At 38.7% G+C, this 23,513-nt stretch overlaps 1 long non-coding RNA gene across 1 annotated transcript in view; it reads right to left on the bottom strand.

Annotated features, from left to right (window-relative positions):
• LOC139078117 (uncharacterized) overlaps nt 1-20,992 on the bottom strand; it is a 47,425-nt gene extending 26,433 nt beyond the window's left edge. Inside the window, exon 1 of the long non-coding RNA XR_011530883.1 lies at nt 20,376-20,992. This is a non-coding gene — a long non-coding RNA (uncharacterized lncRNA). The remainder of the gene's footprint in view (nt 1-20,375) is intronic.
• Between the last annotated feature and the right edge of the window lie 2,521 nt (nt 20,993-23,513).

The raw sequence follows: 23,513 nt of genomic DNA, 5'->3' as shown, positions 1-23,513 counted from the left end.
TGTCTCCCAAGCCCAAAGAAGCTACCGGGCATCCAGTTCCCACTTGTGCATTTCCTTCCCCTACCAGATACTAGAATCCTGTAAAGCTACAAGTATTAAAATGGAATGGACCTGGAATAGGATATGGGAGGCAAATCAATGCAACAGGAGCACAAAGATGAACCCAAATGACAATAAAAGAGGTGGCATTGCATCCTGATGTAGGTTCCTTTTTCTTCCAAGCCCACCATGCTGCTCCTAGCGAACTACAGACCAGAGGACGTAGTTCTTGCCAAGATCAAAAGTCATGCCAGTCTGCTATGGGGCATCAGCCCTGCCAACAGAGCAGCAATGGTCAAGGAACTAGCCAATACCACTTTCATCTACATCACCACCTTCTGGACCATTCAGAGGTAATCTGGGGTCATCCAAATCCACAGCCCTGTCTTAAGCCCCCAGTTGTTTGTGGGATCCTACAGGTAAACATTAAGAAGTTCTGAGCACTTTCAAAAATAATCATAATGACTGATCTTGAATGAAGACCACATAGTTGTCAGTCACTGTGTCGGTCTATCTGTCCTTCCTTCCTTCTCTCTCTCTCAAAAATAATTTCTATTTGGAATTTATCCATTGTTAGCCAATCTTTCGCTATGGTTAACTTTTTAGGATTAGTCTTTGTTTTTAATTTTATAAAAGTATAATTGAGAAGCACTGAGAAAAGTCTATGTATATATACATGTACACATATATATAATCAGTGCAAAGGTTGATGAATTTTCACAAACTGAACACACCGCTGTAAGCAGCACCCAGATCAAGAAACAGAACTTCACTACCCCTCAGTCGCTACACTTTCCTAAGGGAAACTCACCACCCTGACTTCTAAAAACACAGATTAGGTTTACCTTGCTGTTTTCTCAAAATTCACTGTTTTGCTTTGTTTTGTGAAACGATACCAGAATAAAACAAATACCAATTATTTTTAATTATATGGTTAGAAAGAACACGTTTTAAAAATGGACTAAGGAACAAACAATATTACTTGTCCCAAAAGTATTTTGGCATTATGTGAGTAGATCTTTTATTATCGTTTTGCCTTATGGTCTATTTTGTGTTTTGTGGTAGATTTTTTGAGGAATGAATGTGGAACATTAAATGGGATATATGAGGATGTAATGATGCTGGCTGAAGGCTGAAGAAGAATATGTATTCATGATAACTTTTTTATTGCATCAAAATGTACATACAGCAAATTCACAGATAAGTGTGCAATTTAATGGAGTTTTGAGTAATGCAAATACCCACGTAACCACCACCCCAATCAAGACTGATAATATTCCTATCATCCCAGAAAGTTCCCTCATGGCCCTTCCAGTTCATGCCATGGCAACCACTGTTCTAATTTTTTTTTTTTTTGAGGAAGATTAGCCCTGAGCTAACTACTGCCAATCCTCTTTTTTCTGAGGAAGGCTGGCCCTGAGCTAACATCCGTGCCCATCTTCCTCTACTTCATATGTGGGATGCCTACCACAGCATAGCATGCCATGTGGTGCCACGTCCACACCCAGGATCCAAACGGGTGAACCCCGGGCCGCTGAGGAGCAGAACGTGTGAACTTAACCGCTGCGCCACTGCCCGGTCCCCCACTGTTCTAATTTTGATCACTGTAGATCAGTCTTCCCTACTCGTGAATTTCATACACATGTAATCATAGACTATGTACCACTTGTACAACACAATGCTTTTGAGATTCATCTACATTGTTGCGTGTATCAGTTGTTTATTCTTTTTTTAATGTTGAGTAGGACCTCACTGTATAAATATATACAATTTATTTATTCATCCTTCTAATAGACATCTGAGTTGTGCCCATTTTTGTGGACATATGTCCTCTTTTTCTCTTGAGTAAACACGTAGGAATGGAATTTGTTTTGTGATGAAGTGGTTCCAGGTTTAACTTTTTAAGAAACTTAGTTTCCAAAGTGAGTGTACCATCTTACACTCCCACCAGCAATGTATGAGAGCTGCAGTAGCCCCAGTTGCTCCACATCCTCTCCAACAATAGATATCATCAATCTTTTGAATTTTGACCATTCTGATGGGTGTGAGTGGTACGTCATTGTGCTTTTGTGTTTCCCTGATGACTAATGATAAGGAGTAACTTTATATGCACTTATTGTCTATTTGTATATCTTCCTTTGTAAAGTGTCTATTCAATATTGTTCTGTTTTTGGCTTTTACTGAGTTGTAGGAATTCTTTAAACATTCTGGATGTAAGTCCTTTGTCAGATGCATGTACGTAAATATTTCCTGCAGTCGGCGACTTGCCTTTGCATGCTGTCAGTGCTGACTTTTGCTGAGCAGAGGTTTTTAATTTTGAAGAAATCCAATTTGTCAATATATTTTTTTGCAGTTAGTGTTTTTTGGGTCCTCTCTAAGAAATTTCTGCCTACCTGAAGTTCATGAAGATATTCTTGTATGTATTCTGCTAGCTTTATAGTTCTAGCTTTTATGTTTAGGCCTATAACCTATCTCAAATTAATTTTAAACGTGATGTGGAGTAGAAGTCAAGGCTCATTTTTTTCTATACATTTTCCTAGTTTTTCCAGTCGATTTGCTGAAAAAAATGTTTCTTCTCACTGAAGGGGCCATTGCCTTCACATTTTTGTAAAAAATCGACTGAATACATATAAATCTATCTCTGGATTCTTCATTATGACCCACTGATCTATTTCTCTATGATTCCATCAATACCACACCATCTTGATTACTAGTTTTTGATGCGTTTTGAACTCAGGAAATGTGAGCTCTCCAACTTGGTTGTTTATTTTCAAGATTGTTTGGGCTATTCTAGGTCCTACGCACTTCCATTTCCATTTCAGAAACATCTTGTCAGTTCTACAAAAAATCTTGTTGCTATTTGGATTGAAATTATGTTGAAACTATAAATGTCCCTAGTTCGATGTGGAGAGAACTCACATCTTAACAATATTGAGTCTCCAAACCACGTACATAGTTTATCCATTTAGATCTTTAATTTCTCTTAGCACTGTTTTCTACTTTTTTATATACAGGTCTTGCACACTTTTAAAGTTATTCTTAAGTATTTTTTGATGCTATTTATCAATGAAATAGTTTTTAAAACTTCATTTCCAACTATTTGCTGCTAGAATAAAAAATATAATTTATTTTATATATTGACTTTGTATCCTGTGACCTTATTAAAAGTACTTATTAGTCCTAATATTTTCTTTAAAAATTTTCACATAAATAATCACGGCATCCATAAATATAGAGAGGCTTGCTCTTTTTCCCCAATCTACACAGCATTTCTGCCTTGTTACACTAGCTGGGAATTTCAGTACAATAGTCAATAGGAATGGTTAAGAGCAGACATTCTTGCCTTGTTCCCAATCTTAGGAGAAAAGCCTTCAATGTTTCAGGATAAATATGATGTTAACTAGGATTTTCATATATGTCCCTTATAAGATTGAAAAAGTTGTCTTCTCATCCAAGTTTGCTAACACTTTTGGTCATGGACACAATTTTGGAATGGACAGTGAATTTTGTCAGACACTTTTTCTGTATCTTTTGAAATGATCATATGCTTTTACCCATTTATGTTAATATGGTGAATTATATTAGCTGACTTTTAAATGTCCTACCATCTTTCCATTCCTTGGAAAAACTCTACTTAGTAATGATGTATTATCACATTATAACCACTGGGTTCAATTTGCTAATATCATGCTAGGGATTTCTGTGTCTGTTTCATGAGGAATACTGGTCTGTAGTTTTCTTATGATGCCTCTGTCAGGTTTTGGTATCAGGATTATGCTGACTTCCTAAGATGATTTGAGAAATATTTTCTTTTCAGTTTTCTGAAAGAGTTTGAGTAAGAGTTGTATTATTTCTTCCTTCTGTGTTTGACAGTACTCACCAGGAAAGCACTCTGGGCCTAGAATTTCCTTGCAGGAAGAATTCAATATCAAATTCAATTTTGTTAATAGATAATGGACCATTCAGAGTATTTCAAGTTGTATCAGTTTTGTTATGCTGTGTTTTTCAAGGAATTTGTCCGCCTCCTATAAGTGATGCAATTTATTGGCATAGAGTCTCTCATAATATTCCCTTATTTTTTGATGTTTGTAGTCTATAATGCTATCTTCTCTTTCATTTCTGATACTGGTAATTCGTGAGCTTTCTCCCTTTTTTCTTGTTCAGTTCTGCTAGGGATTTTACAAGAGATTTACCGAAATATAATTGACATATAATAAACTGCACATATTTAAAGTATACAATTTGATGAATGCTGACAAGTATACATGAGTGAAACCATCACCACAATCAAGATAATGAATATTTCCATCACCCACAAAAGTTTACTCATGGCTCACTGTAATTCCTCTCTCCCTCCACCCCTATCTCCATGCAACCATTGATTTGCTCTCTGGAACTATAGTTTGCATTTTCTAGAAGTTTATATAGATAAATTCATGTGGTATATACCATATTATTTGATCCGCTTCTTTCACTCAGCATAATGATTTTGAGACTCATCCATACTATTGCATGTATCACAAATTTGTTCTTTTTTATGGCTGAATAGCATGTTCTAAAGAAATACCAAAATTTATTTTTTCATTCACCTGGTGATGGACATTGGAGTTCTTTCCAATTTTTGCCCATAATCAATAAAACTAATATGAACATTCATGTATAAGCCTTTGGATGGATATATGCTTTCATTTCTCTACCTAAAGTAGAAATATTGGATTGTATGGCATATTTTTAACTTTTTAAAGAAATTATCAAACTGTTTTCCAAAGTAATTGTACAATTTTATATTTTCATCAGCAGTGTATGAGAATTCCAGTTGCTCCACATCTTCTCCAACATTCTATGGTCAGTTCAAAAAATTTTAGACATTCTAAAGGCTTAAAAAAACTATAAAATGATAGTTTTCAAAAATTATATAATAGTTTTATCATATTGTTTTAATTTGCAGCTACCTACTGACAAATGATGTTGAGCATCTTTTCATGTGTTTATTTGCCATCTACATATCTTCTTCAGTAAAGTGTCTGTTCAAATCTTTAGGTCATTTTCAAATTGGTCATTTGTCTTCTTATTAAAGAGTTGTTAGAGGTCTTTATATATTGCAGATAAAAGTCTTTTGTCAATTATATGTTTTGCAAATATTTCCTCCCAGGCTATGGCTTGCCTTTGCCTTCTCTTAACAGTGTCTTTTGAAAAACACAGCTTTTTAATTTTGATAACATCCACTCAGCATAATGCTCTTGTGATCCATCCAAGTTGTTGCATCTATCAATAATATCCTCCTTTTTATTGCTGAGTAGTATTTCATGGTATGGATGTACCACAATTTATTTAACCATTCACCCAGTGAAGTTCATCTGGGTTGTTTCCTTTTTATCTGTAAAATCTGTCTACAGGTTTTTGTGTAAACAAAAGTCTCCATTTCTCTGGATGAATGCCCAACAGTGCAAGTGCTGGGTCATGCTGCATGTTTAGTTTCACAAGAAACTGCCAAATTGTTTTCCATAGTGGCTACACCATTTTACATTCCCCTTATCAACGTATGAGTGATCTGGATTCTCCACAGCCTTGCCAGCATTTGATATTATCACTATTTATTTCAGCCATTCTGGTATATGTGCAGTGATAGCTCACTGTGGTTTTAATTTGCATTTCCCTAATGGCTAATGATGTTGAACAATTTTTCATGTGCTTATTTGCTTATCTGTATATCCTCTTCAGTGAAATGTCTGCTCATGTTTTTTGCCCATATTCTAATTAAATTGTTTGCTTTTTATTGTTGAGTTTCAAGAATTCCTTATGTATTCTAGATACAAGTGATTTGTTAAATATGTAATTTACAAGTATTTTCTCACAGTCAGTAGTTTGTCTTTACATCCTTCTTAAGAGGGTGTTTTGCAGAGGAAAAAATTTAAATATGGATGAGGTTGAATTTATCAATTTTTCCTTTTATGGATCATGCTTTTTGTACCAACTTTCTTTTGTCTAGCCCTAGATCCTGAAGATTTTCTCTTATGTAGTCTTCTAAATGTTTATAGTTTTATGTCTTATGTTAATTTCATAATCTGTTTTGAGTTAATTTTTGCATGTTTGCTCAGTGTTCTTTTTTTTTTTTTTGCCTATGGATATCTAATTGCTCCTCCAGCACCATTTGTTGAAAAGGATATCCTTCCTCTGTTGAATCGCTTTCTCATCTTTGTAAAAAATCAGTTGGGCATATTTGTGTGGGTCTATTTCTGGGTTCTCTATTCTGTTCTATTTTCCTATGTATCTATCCCTTCACCAATACCACACTGTCTTAATTACGGTAGCTCTGGTAATCCCTCCAATACCAGTTTTGATTACTGTAGCTCTATAGTAAGCCTTAGTGTCAGGTAAAGTAATTCCTCCCACTTTACTCTTTTTTGTTGTTTTAGCTATTCCAGGCCTGGTGTCTTTCTACATAAATTTTAGAATATGGTTATGTCTATTAAAAAAAACTTGCGTGGATTTTGATAGGAATTGCATCAAACATATAGATCAATTTGGGGTGAAGTGACATCTTCATTATATTGAATATTCCAACACATGAATATGGTATGTCTCTCCATTTAGTTAGGTCTTTGATTTATTTCCTCAGCATCTTATAATTTTCAGCATACAGATCCTGCACATATTTTGTTAAGTTTCTACTAAGTATTTTGTTTTCCTTGGAGTGACTGTAAATACTATGGCATTAAAAAAATACTTTTTTTTCTCTAGAGCAGTTTTAAGCTTCACAGCAAAGCTGAGAAGGTACAGAGATTTCCCATATAGCCCCTGTCCAAAGGCACAGCCTTCCCCATCATCAACATCATCCACAAGCATGATACATTTGTTACAATTTACAAAACTACACTGACACATCATTATCACCTAGAGTCCACAGTTTACATTAGGGTTCACTGCTAGTGTTATACATTCCATGGGTTTAAACAAATGTCTAATAACATGTATCCATCATTACAGTACTATATAGAGTATTTTCACTGCCTCAAAATTCTGTCCCACCTATTCATCCTCCCTCCCCTCTAACTCCCAGCAAACACTTATGTTTTTACTGTCTCCACAGTTTTGCCTTCTCTAGAATGTCATATAGTTGAAATCATACAGTTAGACTTCGCCTTTTCAGATTGGCTTTTTACTTAGTAATATGCATTTAAGTTTTCTCCATGTCTTTTTATGGCTTGATATCTCATTTCTTTTTAGCTCTGAATAATATTTCATTGTCTGGATGTACCACAGTTTACTTATCCATTCACTTACTGAATGACACCTTGGTTGCTTCCAAGTTTGGCAATGATGAATAAAGCTGCTCTAAAAACCTGTGTGCAAGTTTGGTGTGGGCATAAATTTTCAACTCCCTTAGGTAAATATCAAAGAATTCAATCATTGGATCATATGGTAAGAGTACGTTTAGTTTCGTAAGAAACTGTCAAACTGTTTTCCAAAGTGCCTGGACCATTTTGCATTCCCACCAGCAATGAACAAAAGTTCCTGTCGCTCCACAGCCTCGTTAGCATTTGGTGTGGTCAGTGTTCTGGATTTTGGCCATTCTAATAGGTGTGAAGTAGTATCTCCTGGTTTTAATTTGCACTTCCCAGATGATATAATGTGGAGCATATTTTTACACATTTATTTGTCATCTGTATATCTGTGGTGAGGTGTCTGTTAAGGTCTTTGGCCCATTTTTTAATAAGGTTGTTTGTCTTCTTATTGTTGAGTTTTAAGAGTTCCTTGCATATTTTGGAGAACTGTCCTTTATCAGATATGCCTTTTGCATATATTTTCTCCCAGCCTGTGGCTTGTCTTTTCACTCTCTTGACAGTGACTTTCACAAAGCAGAAGTGTTTAATTTTAGTGAATTAGAGTTTGTAAATTCTTTTCATGGATTGTGCCTTTGGTGAACTTCACGTGTTCTTCTCTTTCCCCACCCCGCAACTTAGGTGGGACAGGATGCTATTGTGGGCTGGAGTTGGGTATTTCCCTTCCCCGGGGTCAGTTAGGCTGTGGTTAACTAGTTCTTCAGAGGGCATGCCTTATTAAGAAGAACAGAATGCTCTGTCTTATTTCAAAATAGTTCCTTTTCCCTACCCCTGCCAGGAGGTCAAGAGGAATTTTCTTCAACATTCACTATGAGGACCCAGTTGACCTCCTGAAGGTAAAATTCGCAAACGAGTAGGGGCCCTCCCATGACTGGGTCCCCTTGGAGCTTTTATCTCTAAAACTTGCCTATGCTGAGCCTCCCACAATTCGTCAATTACAGTTCAGTTTTCCCCTACCTTAACAGCGGTTCACATGGAGATTTGTAGTTGTGGGTTTTTGCTGTTAAGTTGTGATTCTCTGTATTTGCCTGTTGGTCTCTCCCATTTAGGGGGCCACTGTTTGCTCTGTGGCCTCACTTCTGTGATAGATCTAAGAAGACAGTGATTTTTCAGTTTGTTCATCTTTGTAGTTGTTTTTAACATAAAGTGGCAACTTCCAGCTTCTTACATGCCATACTGAAAACCAGAAGCCCAGGATTGTGTTTTAAATTTTGGTTTCCACATGTTCACTGTTAACATATACAAATGTGACTGATTTCTGCATATTGATCTTGCATACTGCAACATCACTGAACTCATTTATTACTACAAGTTTCTTTTTTTCTTTTCAGACAATCATGTCATGTGCAAATACAAACAGTTTTATTTCATTCTTTCAATCTGTATGCCTTTTCTTTCTTTTGCTTGCCTTATTGGATAGAACTTCCAGTACTATGTTGAATAAGAGTGGTGAGACTGGACATCCTTGAATTGTTCTTAACCTTAAGAAGAAAGCAATCCATCTTTTACCATAAATTATGACGTCAACTGAAGATTTTTGTAGTTGTTCACTATTGGGTTAATATCCCTTCTATTCCTAATTTGTGGAAAGGAGTTTTTATTGTAAACGGATACTGAATTTTGTCACAGGCCTTTCCTTCACCTGTTGAGAAGACCATATGCTTTTCTTCTATGGTGTGTAGATATGAACTACACTCATTTATTTTCTAATGCTAAACCAGCCTCAGTTCCCAGGGTAAACCTCACTGTATTATGAAGTACAACATAAATACACAAGTGAATTCAGTTTCCAAGTATATTGTTGAGGAATTTTGCATCTATGTTTAGGACGGATAGTGTTCTGTAGTTTTCTGTTCTTGTAATATGTTTGCCTGGTTTTGGTCTCAGAGTAATACTGGCTTCATAAAATGAGTTTTGAAGTATACTCTCCTCTTTTATTTTCTGGAAAAGTTGGCATGGAATTGGTATTATTTCTACTTTAAATGTTTGGTAGAATTCACCAGTAAATCCATTTGGGCCTGGAGTTGTCTTTGAGAGGTGGCTTTAAAGTTCAAATTCAATTTAATAGCTATAGGGCTATTATTCGGGTTACATATTTAATCTTGAGTTTTTGTAGTTTGTGTCTTTTAAAGAATTTGTCCATTTTACCTCAGTTGCTAAATTCATTGACAAAACATTGTTTGTAATACTCACTTAACATCCTTTTCATATCCATAGGATCTTTAATAATAGTCTCTAATTCTGAGACTGGCAATTTGTATCTTCTCTTTTTCCCTGATCAATCTGACCAAAGTTTATCAATTATATTGATATTCTCAAGAAATAAATTTTTGACTTTATTTTATATATTATTTTTCAGTTTTCTCTTGTACTTTGGGTTTAATTTACCTTTCTTTCTTTTAGTTTTTAAAGGTGGAAGTTCAGGTCATTCATTTGAATTTTTTCCTACTTTTCTAATACAAGCAGTTAATGCTTGAAATTTCCCTCTACGTATTAGATGCACCTCACAAATTTTGTCATGTTTTAATTTTTATTCAGTTCAAATATTTTATCCTTTCTATTGTGATTTCTTCTTCAAGCCATGGATTATTTACAAGTATGTTCTTTACTTTCAAATATTTGTGATTTTTCAGATATTAAAAATATAAAATACTGCTTTCTAATTTAATTCCATTGTAGTCAGAGAATATTATTTGTATAATTTCAGTCTTTTAAAATGCATTGAGAATTGTTTTATGGCCCACAATATGATCTATCTTGACAAATGTTTCACGTGCCCTTGAAAGAGTGCATGCTCTGCTGTTGTTATTGATAGCATTGTTTAAGTCTTTCATATCTTTACTGACTTCCTGTCTACCTGTCTTATCAACTACTGAGGTGTTGAAAACTGCAATTAACTCTGGATTTTTCTATTTCTCCTCTGAAATCTGTCAGTTTTTGCTCATGTAATTCAAACTCTATTAGTTGGTATATAAATATTTAGTACAATTAGGTCCTCTTGATGAATCATCCCCTTTTTCATTACAAACCTCTTTATCCTTGTAATATCTCTTGCTCTTAAATCCACTTTGTCCTATTTAACAGAGTAGCTGCAGCTTTCTTTTGATTAGTATTAGTATTCTATCTTTTTCCATCCTTTTTTAAGTCTTGAAGTGGGTTTCTTACAGACAACATAGAGTTGGGTTATTTTTTTTTTTTTTAAAGATTTTATTTTTTCCTTTTTCTCCCCAAAGCCCCCAGTACATAGTTGTATATTCTTCGTTGTGGTCCTTCCAGTTGTAGCATGTGGGACGCTGCCTCAGCGTGGCTTGATGAGCAGCGCCATGTCCGCGCCCAGGATTCGAACCAACGAAACACTGGGCCGCCTGCACCGGAGCGCGTGAACTTAACCACTCGGCCACGGGGCCAGCCCCAGAGTTGGGTTATTTTTACATGCAATGTTACAAATCTCTTCCTTTTAACTGGTGCATCCAAACTATTTGTATTTAATGTGATAATTGATATGGTTGAGTTTAAATTATCTTATTGCATGTTTTAATATGTACCATTTGTCTTTCATTTCCTTTTGCCTTTTTGTGCCTGGAGAGAATTTCAAGGCCATTGCACAGGGGATGGGAATGCAAACAGAGTCCAGTGAGTTGAGCAGAGTTTGGGGTTTAGGGAGGCCAAGGTGGTGATAATGTGTGAGTCTGAGTAGGCAGAAGTGAAAGCTGAACACAGAGAAAACATTAAACATCTGCAGAGGGTTCCCCTTGAATCTGTAGCTGAGTGTTGATCATTACATGTGTGCAAAGAAACTATCTAGGTGGTAGAAAAAAGTGCTGGAAAGCAACAAAAATAATAATGCCTGGAGCTCAAACTGGGCCAGGAATAATGTGTATTCCCATGATTCATAGTGGAAAGTCCTTGTAACACATGGGGCACAGAGAGGTGCTCAGGGATCACTGTCTTATCTGTTGCTCATTCTTTATTTCATTGCTTTCTGCTTTTATCTTTATTATTTCCTTTATTCTCTTACTTGGTGTTAATTTGCTCTTCTTTTTCTAGCTTCTTAGATGGTAAATTATATCACTGATGTTTAAACCTTTGCCTCTTTTCCAATACAAATTAAAATCTATAAATATCCCTTTAAGGACTGCTTCAACTGCATCTGACAAATTTTGATATGTTGAATTTTCATTATCATTCAGTTTGAAGTATTTAAAAAATTTTCTTTGTCATTTCATCTTTGACCTACATGTTATTTAAACATGTGTTGCTTAATTTCCAAATATTTGGGAGTTTTTTCTATATAGCTTTTTTTATTGACTTCTAATTTAAGTCCATTGTGTTCATAGGAAGGAAAAAAATCTCTGTAAGTTTTCAATCTTTTGACATTTATTGAGAGATTTTATGGCCCAGCATATGGTCTATCTTGATGTACATTCCATGTTTATGTGAAAGAATGTATATTCTGTAGTTACTGGGTGTTGTGTTCTGTAAATGTCAATAAAGAAAGGTGGTTGATAATGTTGTTGGAATCTTTTGTATGTTTACTGACTTTTTGGGTCTGATTTTACATCAGTTTCAGAGAGGAGTGTTAAAATCCATCTATGATTGTGGATTTTTCTATCCTTTTGGTTCTATCAAGTTTTTACTTCATGCATTTTGAAGCTTTGGTATTAGATGCATATACATTATGATTGTTATGTTTTCCTGATGGATTGTGAAATGTTTTTCATGATGAAATGTTTTTTATCCCTGGTAATATTTCTTTTCTTATAGTCTACTTTGTGTGATATTAATGTAACTATACCAACTTAATTGTGTTTGTTGTTTGTATGGTATATTTTTTTCTATCCTTTTAGTTTTAACCCATGTTTTCATGTTTTTTCTGTTTCTTGCAGATGACATGTAACTGGATCTTGCATTTTTAAAACTAATTGGACAATATTTACCTGTTAATTGGAATGTTTAGTCCATTTGAATTTTAATACAGTGATTGATAAAGCTGAATTTATGCCTATCATTTTGCTGTTCTTTCAATGTCTTTTTTTTGCTTCTGTTTTTTTTTGCCTTCTATTGGGTTAACAGAAAACTTTTAGTATTTCTAATGTTCCACTTTAATTCCTTATTATCTTTTAAAATATGCATCTTTACACTTTGTTTCTGATGCTTGTTGCAGGGATTATAATATGCATTCCTTTTTTTCCCCAATTTTTTTTATTGTGGTAAAATACACAAACATAAAATTTACTATCTGATCATTTTTAAGTGTACAGTTCAGTGGCATTAAATACATTCTTAACACACTACCATCGCCACCATCCATTTCCAGAACTTCTTTTATCTTGTAAAATTGAAACTCTATCCCCATTAAACACTAACTCCTCATTCTTCCCTTTCCTCCAGCCCCTGGCAACCACCATTCTAGTCTCTATGATTTTGACTATGCTAAGTACCTCATATATAAATGGAATCATACAGTATTTGTCTTTTTGTGACTGCCTCATTTCATTTAGAATGATGTCCTCAAGATTCATCCATGTTGTAGCATGTGTCAGAATTTCCTTCCTTTTTAAAGCTGAACTACATTCCATTTTATGTATATACCACATTTTGCTTATCTATTCATCCATTGATAGACACTTGGGTTGCTTCCACATTTTGTGAATGCTGCTGCTATGAACATGGATATACAAATATATTTTTGAGATCCTGGTTTCAATTCTTTGGGGTACATACCTAGAAGTAGAATTGCTGGATCATATGGTAATTCTATTTTTAATTTTTTTAGGAACTACCATACTGTTTTCCACAGAGGCTGTATCATTTTAGATTCCCAACTGACAGTGCACAAGAGTTCCAATTTCTCTGCATTTGTACCAACAGTTTTACTTTGTTTTTTTCATAGTAGCCATCCTAATGGGTGTTGGGTAGTATCTCACTGTAGTTCTGATTTCCATTTCCCTAATGATTAACGATGTTAAGCATCTTTTCATGTGCTTATTGGCCATTTGTATATCTTCTTTGGAGAAATGTCTATTCAAGTCCTTTGCCCATTTTGGAATCGGGTTGTTTTTGTTGTTGTTGTTTAGTTTCAGGAGTTCTCCAGATAATCTAGATATTAATCCCTCACCAGATATATGATTTACAAGTATTTTTCTGCCATTCTATGGGCTGTCTTTTTACTCTGTCGATAGTGTCTTTTGATGTACAAAGTACTAAAACTTTCATGAAATCCATTTTATCTATTTTTCCTTTTGTTGCATGTGCCTTTAGTGTCATATCCAAAAAATCACTGCCTTTAGTGTCATATCCAAAAAATCACTGTTCATTCTTAGTGTGTAGAAATGCAACTGATTTTTTTGGTTGACTTTATATGAATTCACTTAATTCATATTTTATAAATTCATTTATTAGTTCTAACAATTGTTTTGTGGAGTGTTTAGGATTTTCTACATATAAGATCATATCATCTATGAACAAAGATAATTTGACTTCTTCCTTTCCAATTTGGATGCCTTTTCTTTCTCTTTCTTTCCTAATTGCTCTGGCTAGAACTTCCAGGACTATGTTGATTAGGACTGGCAAAACTGGACATCTTTGCCTTGTTCATAATCTTAGAAGAAAATTTTGCAGTCTTTTATCATTGAATATGATGTTATTTACCCATTCATCTGTTGATGGACACTTGGGTTGCTTTCACCTTTGGCTACTGTGAATAATGCTAAGAACAAGGGTGTGGCACTGATTTTTAAAATTTATATTTTAAATGTTCACTGCTGATATGTAAAAATATAACTGATTTTTGTATATTGGCCTTGCATCCTGTTACTCTACTAAAATAATTTTATATTTTAGGGACTTTTTTTGTAGATTCCAATGTATTTTAGAATTTTCTATGTAGCCAAACAAGTCATCTGTGAACAAAGATAGTTTTATTTACTCCTTGTCAATGCTTTCTACTTCTTTTTCTTGCTTTATTATTACACTTATTAGGAATTTGAGTCTGACAGTGAATAGAAATGGTGAGTAGACACCCTTGCCTTGTTCCTGATCTTAGAGGAAAAATCTTCAGTCTTTCACCATTAGGAATGATGCTAGCCATAGTTTTCTTGTAGATGCCCTCTACTAGGTTAAGGAAGGACCCTACTGCTCACTATTTGCTGAGAATTTTTATCATAAGTGGATGTTGAATTTTGTCAAGTACATTTTTCTCATGATCATATGATGTTTCCTTCTTTAGTCTGTCAATCTGATAAATTACATTGATTTATTTTCTAATGTTCAACCAGTCTTGTATTCCCAGGATAAATTCCATTTGCTAATGATGCATTACCTTTTTATATACTGCCAGATTTGATTTACAAATATTTCGTTGATGATTTTGTGTATATACTCATGAGGTATATTTATCTTTAGTTTTCTTTTCTTCTAATGTCTTTGGTTTTGATATCAGGGCAATGCTGGCCTCATAAAATGAGCTGCAAAGTGTTCTCACCTCTTCTATTTTCTGGAAGAGCTTGGGTAAAACTGGTATTATTACTTCATTAAATGTTTGGTAGAACTTGCTTTTGAAATAATCTAGGCCTGGAGTTTTGTTAGAAAATTTTAAACTAACAATCCAACTTATTTAGTAGATATAGGCATATTTAGATTATATCTTGAGTTTTGGTGTTTTGGGCCTTTCAATTAATTTCTCTGCTTCATCTAAATTACTGAATTTATGGCACAGAGAGATCACCTTAATATCTGTAGTGACATCCCATCTTTCATTTCTGATATTTATATCTTCTTTCTTCTTATTTTGGTCAGTCTGCCTAGTGTTATCAAGTGTATTGATCTTTATTTGAAAAGATAATTTTTTTGATCTTTATTTGAAAAGTTATTTCAAACAACTAACTTTTGGTTTCATTTATCTCCTCTATTTTTCTGTTTTAATTAGACTAATTTCTGCTCTTACCTTTATTATTTCTTTCCTTCTGCTTTGAGTTTAATTTGCTCTTTTTCTACTTTCCAATGTAGAATCTTAGATTATTTATTGGATACTTCCTCTTGGATCCATGGGTTATTTAGAGATGGTTGTTTAATTTCCAAATTATTGTGGATTTTCCAGATCTATTATCGATTTCTATTTTAAATCCATTATAGCCAACGCATATAAATTGCATAATTTTAATTCCTTTAAGGTTGTTAACTTTTTAATGGCCCAGAATATGATTTATTTCGGTGATTGTCCCTTTGCACTTGAAAAGATAAGTATTCTGTTACCATTGGCTGGAGTAACCTGTAAATGTCAACTAGGTCAAGTTGATAGTGTTGTTCAGGTTTTCCATTCTTGCTGATTTTCTATTTATTCTACCGATTATTGAGAAAGAAATGATGACATCTCCAAATATAATTGTGGATTTGTCTATTTCTCCTTTCAGCTCAATCAGTTTTTGTCTTGTGTAGTTTGGTAGTCTGTCATTGGGGGCATCCATGTTTAGGACTGCTATGTCTTCTTGGTGAATTGATTCTTTTATCATTATGTAGTGGTCCTGTTTATACCTAGTAGTTTTCTTTGTTCTGAAGTCCTGTCTGATATTAACATAGCCACTTCTTTTTCTGTCCTTTTACTTTCAGCCCATCAATATGAGGAGCCAGCAAACTTTTTCTATAAAGGGCCAGTAATTAAATATTTTAGGCTTTGTGGCCATATATGGTCTCTGTCTCCTCTTCCTTCTCCTCCTTTTCTTTGTAACCCTTAAAAATTGCAAAAACTATTCTTTAAAACAAGCCATGGGCTGGATTTGGTCTGTGGGCCAGTTTGTTGTTGGTCCCTATATAACTATATTTAAGGTGCATTTCTCACAGACAGCATCTAATTAGGTTCTTTTTTCTTTTTCAATCCAGTGTGGTAATATCTGTTTTTAATTGCTGTGTTTAGACCATTCAGATTTAATGCAATTATTGCTATAGTTGAATTTAGGTCTACCATTTTCTTATTTTTCTTTCTCATTATTTTCTCTATTCTCTTTTCTGCCTTCTTTCAATTATTTGAATTTTTTTAGTATTCCATTTATTCTGTCTACTGGCTTTTTGGCTATATCACTTTGCATTACTTTTTAGTTGTTGCTTTAGGGATAATATACATACCTAACCTTTCACAATCTATTTAGAGTTAACATTTTACCACTGCACGTAAAATATAGAAGTCTTATAATCACATAAGTATCTTTACCTTCTGTATGTTAACTTCTGTATGTTATAGTTGTCATATGTATTACAGCCACATACACTGAACCTCCCCAACAATGTTATCACATTTGCTTTTTAAAGTTATACATATTTTAATAAAGTACTTAACAGAAGAAAAGTAGTCCATTACACGTGCCCAGACATTTGCCTTTTCTGTTGTTTTTCCTTCATTCCCTATATTCCAAGTTTTATTCTGGTATCATTTCCTTTTTGTTTGGAGAACATTCTTTTATATTTCTTTTAGAGCAGATCTGCTGGTGATGAATTATTTTGGTTTTTTCTTCTTCTGAATACTCAGAAGACATATGTCTTTATTTTGCCTTCATTCTTGAAAAATATTTTTGCTGGACTTAGAATCCTGAGTTGACAGTTCTTTTGTTGCATACTTTAAAGATGTTGTTTTGTTTTCCTGTCTTTTGACCACCATTGTTTCTGATGAAAAATCTTCAGTCATTGTTTCCCTCCATGTAAAATGTCATTTTTCTTTGGCTGCTTTCAATATTTTTCTTTATCTTTAGTTTTCAGGAATTTGATTCTGATGTGTCTGGGTGTGGTTTTCTTTGAGTTTATCCTGTTTTGAGTTCTCTAAGCCTCCTGAACCTATAAATTTATGTCTTTTGACATATTTGGGAAGGGTTAGCCATTATTCTTTCAAAAAATTGTTTTTGGATCCTGGTGGAAACTGTGAATGTTTGGGACATTCAAAATAAGTTCTAGAGATTTACTGCAAAACACAGGGCCTATGATTAATGATTAACAACACTGTATTGTATACTTTAAAAACTAGCTAAGAGGGTGGATCTTATGTTAAGTGCTCTTATCAGAAAAAGAGAAAAAAATAAAGAGGCAGGAAGAAACTTTTGGAGGTGATGGATAAGGCCATGGCCTTGATAGTGATGATAACGTCATGGGTGTATTCTTAGCTCCAAACACATCAATTATCTATAATTTATTTTTAAATTATAATTTTTCATAATTTGTTAAAAATATATAATTTAATGCATTAAATATCTATGGCTTGTATATCAATCATACCTCAATAAAGTGGTTACAATTTTTTTTCCTGCACCAATCTCCTCCTCTTCTCTTTTAGGGATTTTAATAAGAGTGTTACACCTTTTAATATTGTCTAATAACTCCCTGAGGCAGTCACTTTTTGAAATCCTTTTTTTTCTCTCATTCTTCAAATTAGGTAATTCCTATTGATCTACCTTCAAATTTACTCTTCCCTCTGTAATCTCCATTCTGCTATTAGCCTATCCAGTGAAATTTTCGTATCATATACTTTGCTTTTCAGTTAGAAAATTTTGATTCTTTTTAAATAACCTTTTTCTTTTATAAAATTTTACCTTTTTAGAAAGCTTGCAAAGATAATATGGAGTGTTTCCAAATACCCCTCATCCAGTTTTCCCTAATGTTAACATCTTACATTACCACATACCAAGGTAGATTTGTAAAAAGTAAGATGCCAACACTGGTACATTACTATTACCTAAACTCCAGACTTCACTCAGATTTCACCAGTTTTTACACTTATGTCCTTTTTCTGTTCCAGGATACCACATCACATTTAATGATTCTCATAGCTTGTCTTTCTTTGCCAAAACTTCTATTTTTCCATTCATTTCAAGACTCTTCAGCTTTACCTCAGGAACAATGATTAGAACAGCTGCTTCTAAGTTTTTGTCTGATAACTCCAACATCTGGGTCATCTCAGAGTTGTCATCTTTTGACTGCCTTTTCCCTCGAGATTTGGTCAGATTTTCCTGGTTCTTGGTATACCGAGTAACGTTGGATTTTTATCCTGGACATTTTGGTTGTTTCTGTTATTGAAGACAACTGGATCCCGTTAAAAATGCTCTGGAGAAGGTTGATTTCCTTCTCCTTTTTTCCCTTTCTTCCTCCCCATTCCTCTCCTGTTCTCTTGTCCTTCTTCTGTTTTCACAGGCAGTCTACTCAGCTAGGTTCACACTGCAAGTTCTTTCTCTCCTTCTGTGGGCGGTGATTCCTCTGTCATTTCGGTCTTCCAAACTTTGGCGGAGCTGTTTGCCCAGTGCGCATCCCACTCAGAGGATAGTGTGGAACCTGAGTGGTGGTGTATAAGGTAGCTCAGCTCTCAAAGCCTTTCTACTTCCCTGCCTATGGGACCAGGGCCTGTCCAGTCCCATGTGAGTGTTCACTGTACCCTCTGCTCCTGCAGGTGGTTCTTCCCCAGCCATGGGGAGCTTGCTCATGTGTGTGTGCTCAGCAGGACTTGGCTGAAGACTCAGGAAACCTTCTGCAGAGCCCTGGATCTCTTTGTCTCCGGGCAGGTCTCTGTCCTGCAAACTCCAGCCACCAGGGCCTGGGCCTTCCTGAATCCCCAACTCTGAAGCTTCAACTCAGGAAGACCACCGGGCTCTGATTGGGTCACTCCTCCCTGTACTGTAGCCTGGGGCAACTCGTGGGCTCACCATACTCATTTCCTTTCTCAAGGATAACTCTCTGTGCTGCCTGTTTTCTAGTTTCTGGAAACCACTGATTTCTATACATTTGTCTGGTTTTCTTACTTGTTTAAGGCAGTCAGATAAATCAAGTCCCTCCACTCCATCATGGCTGGAAACGGTGGTGAAACCAAGTTTAAGGGGATGTTAAACACAGACTGTGGTTCCTTCCCCCAACATCATGATTGTCACCTGCTCTGGCAGCCGGAACTCCATCTTCTCACACTCAAGCCAGTAAGATTGTGGCTTTTCATTGGAATTCTGGCCACCCTGTGCTAATGGCTGGGCAGAGTCCTCAGGGGAAAAGTCATGTAAACATGGATCTCTCTCAGCGTGCTTCCCTTCTTTCAAGGCTTGAGCCCCCTTCAATTTCTTATTGCATGTCCTTATCCAGTGTCTTCAAATAGTTGTCTTTCATATTTATCAAGTTTATACTCGTTACCCATGGTTCTTCCATGACCACTGATGCCATTTTGACCCTCAGAACCTCCTGTCAGGTGGACATCAGTACCGTATTCTCCTTTTTACCCATGAAGGGTCTGATGATCAGGGTGATTAGGTCACTGGGCAAGGTCACATGGCCAGGAAATGGCAGAGCTGGTGCAGGCAGGACCGCACAGCCATGTCTTACCCAGGCACAACAGGAGATGGGAATGCAGAGTCCTGATGGAAAGCAGAGGTGGAACTTGGTTTTTAGGGTCAGATGCCTGGGAATTGTGGCCCCTAAAATGTTTGCTCTCACTGGTCCTCTTTTGAACCTTGGGCCTTCAATGGGACTTCAATTCATCTCAGCTAAATCTGAGTGTAGACTCGCGTTCCCCGTCCGCAAGTGAGAGGGGCAGGCATCTGGTGAACTGCAACCAGAGGGCTCTCTTACAGGTGTGAATTCAACCTGTCTTGTTTGCTGGAGACACCTCAAAGGCGCCCACTGTTCTCAGAATAAAAACATCTCCCGCCTGTGTCCTGCCCACCACTCCCACCTCACCCTCATCCCTACACCCTCCTCTCCTTTCCAGACACGCTGGCCTCCTTTCTGCTCCTCTAGCTTATCATGGCCTCTCTCACCCCAAGGCCTTGGCACAAGCAGTGCCCTCCGCTGGAAACTATTTCTTCCATCTTCAGCACCATTTAATACTCACTCATCCTTGCACGCTCAGTTCAGACATCACTTCCTGGAGGGAAGCCTTCCCCACCTGGCCCTCCCCCCGGCCCTGTCTCGCGCGGCGCTGTCCCTTCTGCTATCACCACCATCTGCTGTGGGCTGTTGATTTATAGCACATTTTCTTACCGGAGCCAGGGAGGAAACCGGACTGGGCCGTCGTCCATCCACAGGAGGAAACAGCGCCTTCCTCGCGGGCCCATGGCAGCGCCGTGCGCTCCAGGCCCTTCCCACCCGAGGCGTCCTACCCGCGGGGCGCACTGCTCGGTTTCGGAAAAACTCAAAAAAAAAAAAAAAAAAACCCCTTTGCAGGTGAGGGCGGCGCGCAGGGCCCTCGCGGTGCACTCGGAACCTTCCCAAGACGGCGTGGCGGGCGGCGGGCGGGCTCTGCCCCGGTCCTCTTGGCGGGTGCGGGGACGGCTGCTCCCCACGGGGAACAGGGGTCCCGCGGCCGGGCCACCTCCTGTTGTCAAAACGCCAACTCTCCCCTCGTCACGGGAAGTGACACCCTCGCGCCAGACTCTCGCGGTGGCCCGGCCTAGGCGGCTGGGCCCGGTTCAGACGCCCACATAGTGTCAGACGAGGAGACCGAGGCTCGGCAGTGAGCGCTCCGCGTAGGCCAGCAGGGAGCAGCCATGTCCGGCCAAGGCCTGGCGCCCACAGACCCTCCTCGGGCCGCCACCAGCGAGCCTGTGCCAAGGCTGGCGCCTCTTCCGGCGTCTTCCCAGCAGCCCCCGCGCGGAACCGGAAAGACGCGCCGCCCCGCCGCCTGCCCCGGAAGAAGGATGCCCCGGGCCGCGCGCCAGACTGGCGCGTGTCCCCACCTCGGGCTGTGCCAGGGCCCCACAGGGCTGGGAGAGGAGGGCGCTCCGGGGGCGGAGGGCGGAGGCCGGGGCCCTAGCGAAGACCCCGACTCCCTGAGGGCGGGTTCTCCTTTGTCGCCCTTTCCTTTTGCCCTTGGGGACTGAGCGGGCCTGAGATGAAAACAATGGCCTTTCAGCTTTTCTCAGGTGGTGAATCCTGGTAGCTGGGCTGAACGGGGACGCCTGGGGGCACAGGCTGGGACGGGAGGGAAGCTGGCCCCACGGTGCCCAGTGGCTGCGCTTGCTTCTCAGGACCTGTTCTTCCCTTTTCCTCCACCCTTCAGGAATGTGTCTCTGGTCAAGAATGTGGAGGCATCCAGCAAGCACACAGGCTGTTACACAAACACGGAGACCCAGGATCAGCTGGTCCAAATGCCCATCCACACCAGGACAGATCTCGTGTAGGTGTCCCCTCCTTGCTGGAGTGGCCAGGTGCAACTGATACAGGCTGGGGCTCCAGTGTGCAGCAAAGGAGCACTTTCCCTGTTTAGGAAACACTTTCATAGGTCCCTGGTGTCCCCATGCAAAGTGACTTGCTAATTGGCCCCAGCTATGAAAGTGGCAGTCAGGATTTGAACCCACTTCTGCTGACCCAAAGCCTGTGAGTGGCACACTCAGCTATCTGGCCTCTTGGGTCACAGGAGGCCAGAGAGGTCCAGGACCCATCCATTTTACAGATGAGGAAACTGAGGCCCAGAGCCTGGAGCCATACACATAGCTCCCTGGGGTATTTGGCCTATGATGATCTCCCCTCAAAGTGGCTGCATCTCTCTGTCTGGCCATCCCCGGTCTCGTGCATCTATTGACTCACCTCCCTTCATCAACCAACACACACACGTGCTGATTACCTGCCGGGGCCCTGCACTGTGGGGAGGGGCTCCAAGGTCAGAGCACTTGGGATGTAAAGAGAGCATGGGCTGCCTGGGGGGAGTCCCACCCCCTCCCCAACACATGCATTGTCCTCCACACCCCTGGATGGGAATAAGATAATTTGCCTTGCACGAGGCAAATTGCTTATGAAATGTTACCTATTCTAGTGGTTGCTAATAACATCCCTATGGTTGGTACAAGAAAGTGAGCATTGAGGGGGCCTGGGGGATCTTTTTGGCATGCATGCCTCACTCAGCCCAGTCACCTTGGGTGCCAGGGACACAGCACACCTCCAGCCTCCCACAGGGCCGGTCTGGCTCCCCCTCCGAGGCTGCTGGAAATTGCCCTGGCCAGAAACTGGGTTGGGAGTGCAGCAGGCTGGGAAGGCATCCCCACAAAAGGAATGAGCTTTTCAGGGGCACTTAATAAATCCTGGATGAGGAAGCTGGTTTCAGGCCATCGCCACACTGAACCAAGCGTGCTCATGGATGCCACAGAAATCTACCCAACCCGTTGAAGAAAGGAAGACTCTCAGACATTAAACAGAGATCTACAGTTACGGAGTTAGCAGAAACTTCCTAAATTGATTCAGGAGGAGGGGGAAGGAGTCCGAACCAGGTGGAATTTCTCACACAGCCAACAGGAATCCACAGTTTCGGCTCAAGGCCACCTCATGTTCTAATTGTGCTAATGGTGAATGTGAACCAGGCCTCTGAGCTTTTCAATTTGGGGATTTTGTTTTCCTTTCTGAAGAATGCCCCTTGGACTCATCCCAAGAGCTCTCAGGACCACAGTGGGGACTGAAGTAAAGCAAAAACGGCCCAGTAGTTGGAAGTTAGTAAGAACTCATTCCACTCCTTGAGGGAGCACTACCTTCCTGGATATTCTCACCCTCACATCCCTGTCGCCCTCCCCCCAAGATGCTGCTGCCATAGAAGAGAGAAACCCCAAGCCGTCAGCGGGGAGGGCAGGCCTGGGCTTTGGGGACCTGGCTGGCTGTAGGAGGGCATGAAGGCAGCCCCCTTCCCTCCTAAGCCCTATTCACAGCTGTGCACAAGGACCCCCACCTGGGCCAGCATTCTCTAGGAGCTGAGCCTGGCTCAGGGGTGCGGGGCTGATGACAATATCTCAGATGTGCGTGGGGTCTGGTACTTTTCCAAAGGCTTTCAAATGCATTATCTTGTTGGAGGCTCATTTGAGGCAAGAACTCAGCAGACTGGAAAACAACTAATTTACTGAATCCTGAATGGAGAGGAAGCCGAATGCAGCGTGTGTTTTTGCTGAATCTCAAACCAAAACAACCTTTTGTTAAAGAACAAACAAATAAACAAAAATGCTGAACGTCAGTTCACCAGGGAACACAGTCTGAACAGAGGCTCTGGGCAGGGAAATATGCAGCAAATTCAAATTCAACAAACGTGTATTGGGAGAGGGGCCTGCTGGAGTCACAGATGTGCTCATGAGGGGCCCCTAAGAGCTTTTAAGGGGCATTCCAGCATGCATCAGGAGACAAGGTTGATCTTTCCACAGAGCA

This window comes from Equus przewalskii, chromosome 21 (genome assembly GCF_037783145.1).
Source record: "Equus przewalskii isolate Varuska chromosome 21, EquPr2, whole genome shotgun sequence".
Taxonomy (NCBI): Eukaryota; Metazoa; Chordata; class Mammalia; order Perissodactyla; family Equidae; genus Equus; species Equus przewalskii.
This window is presented reverse-complemented; position numbering and strand designations above follow the sequence as displayed.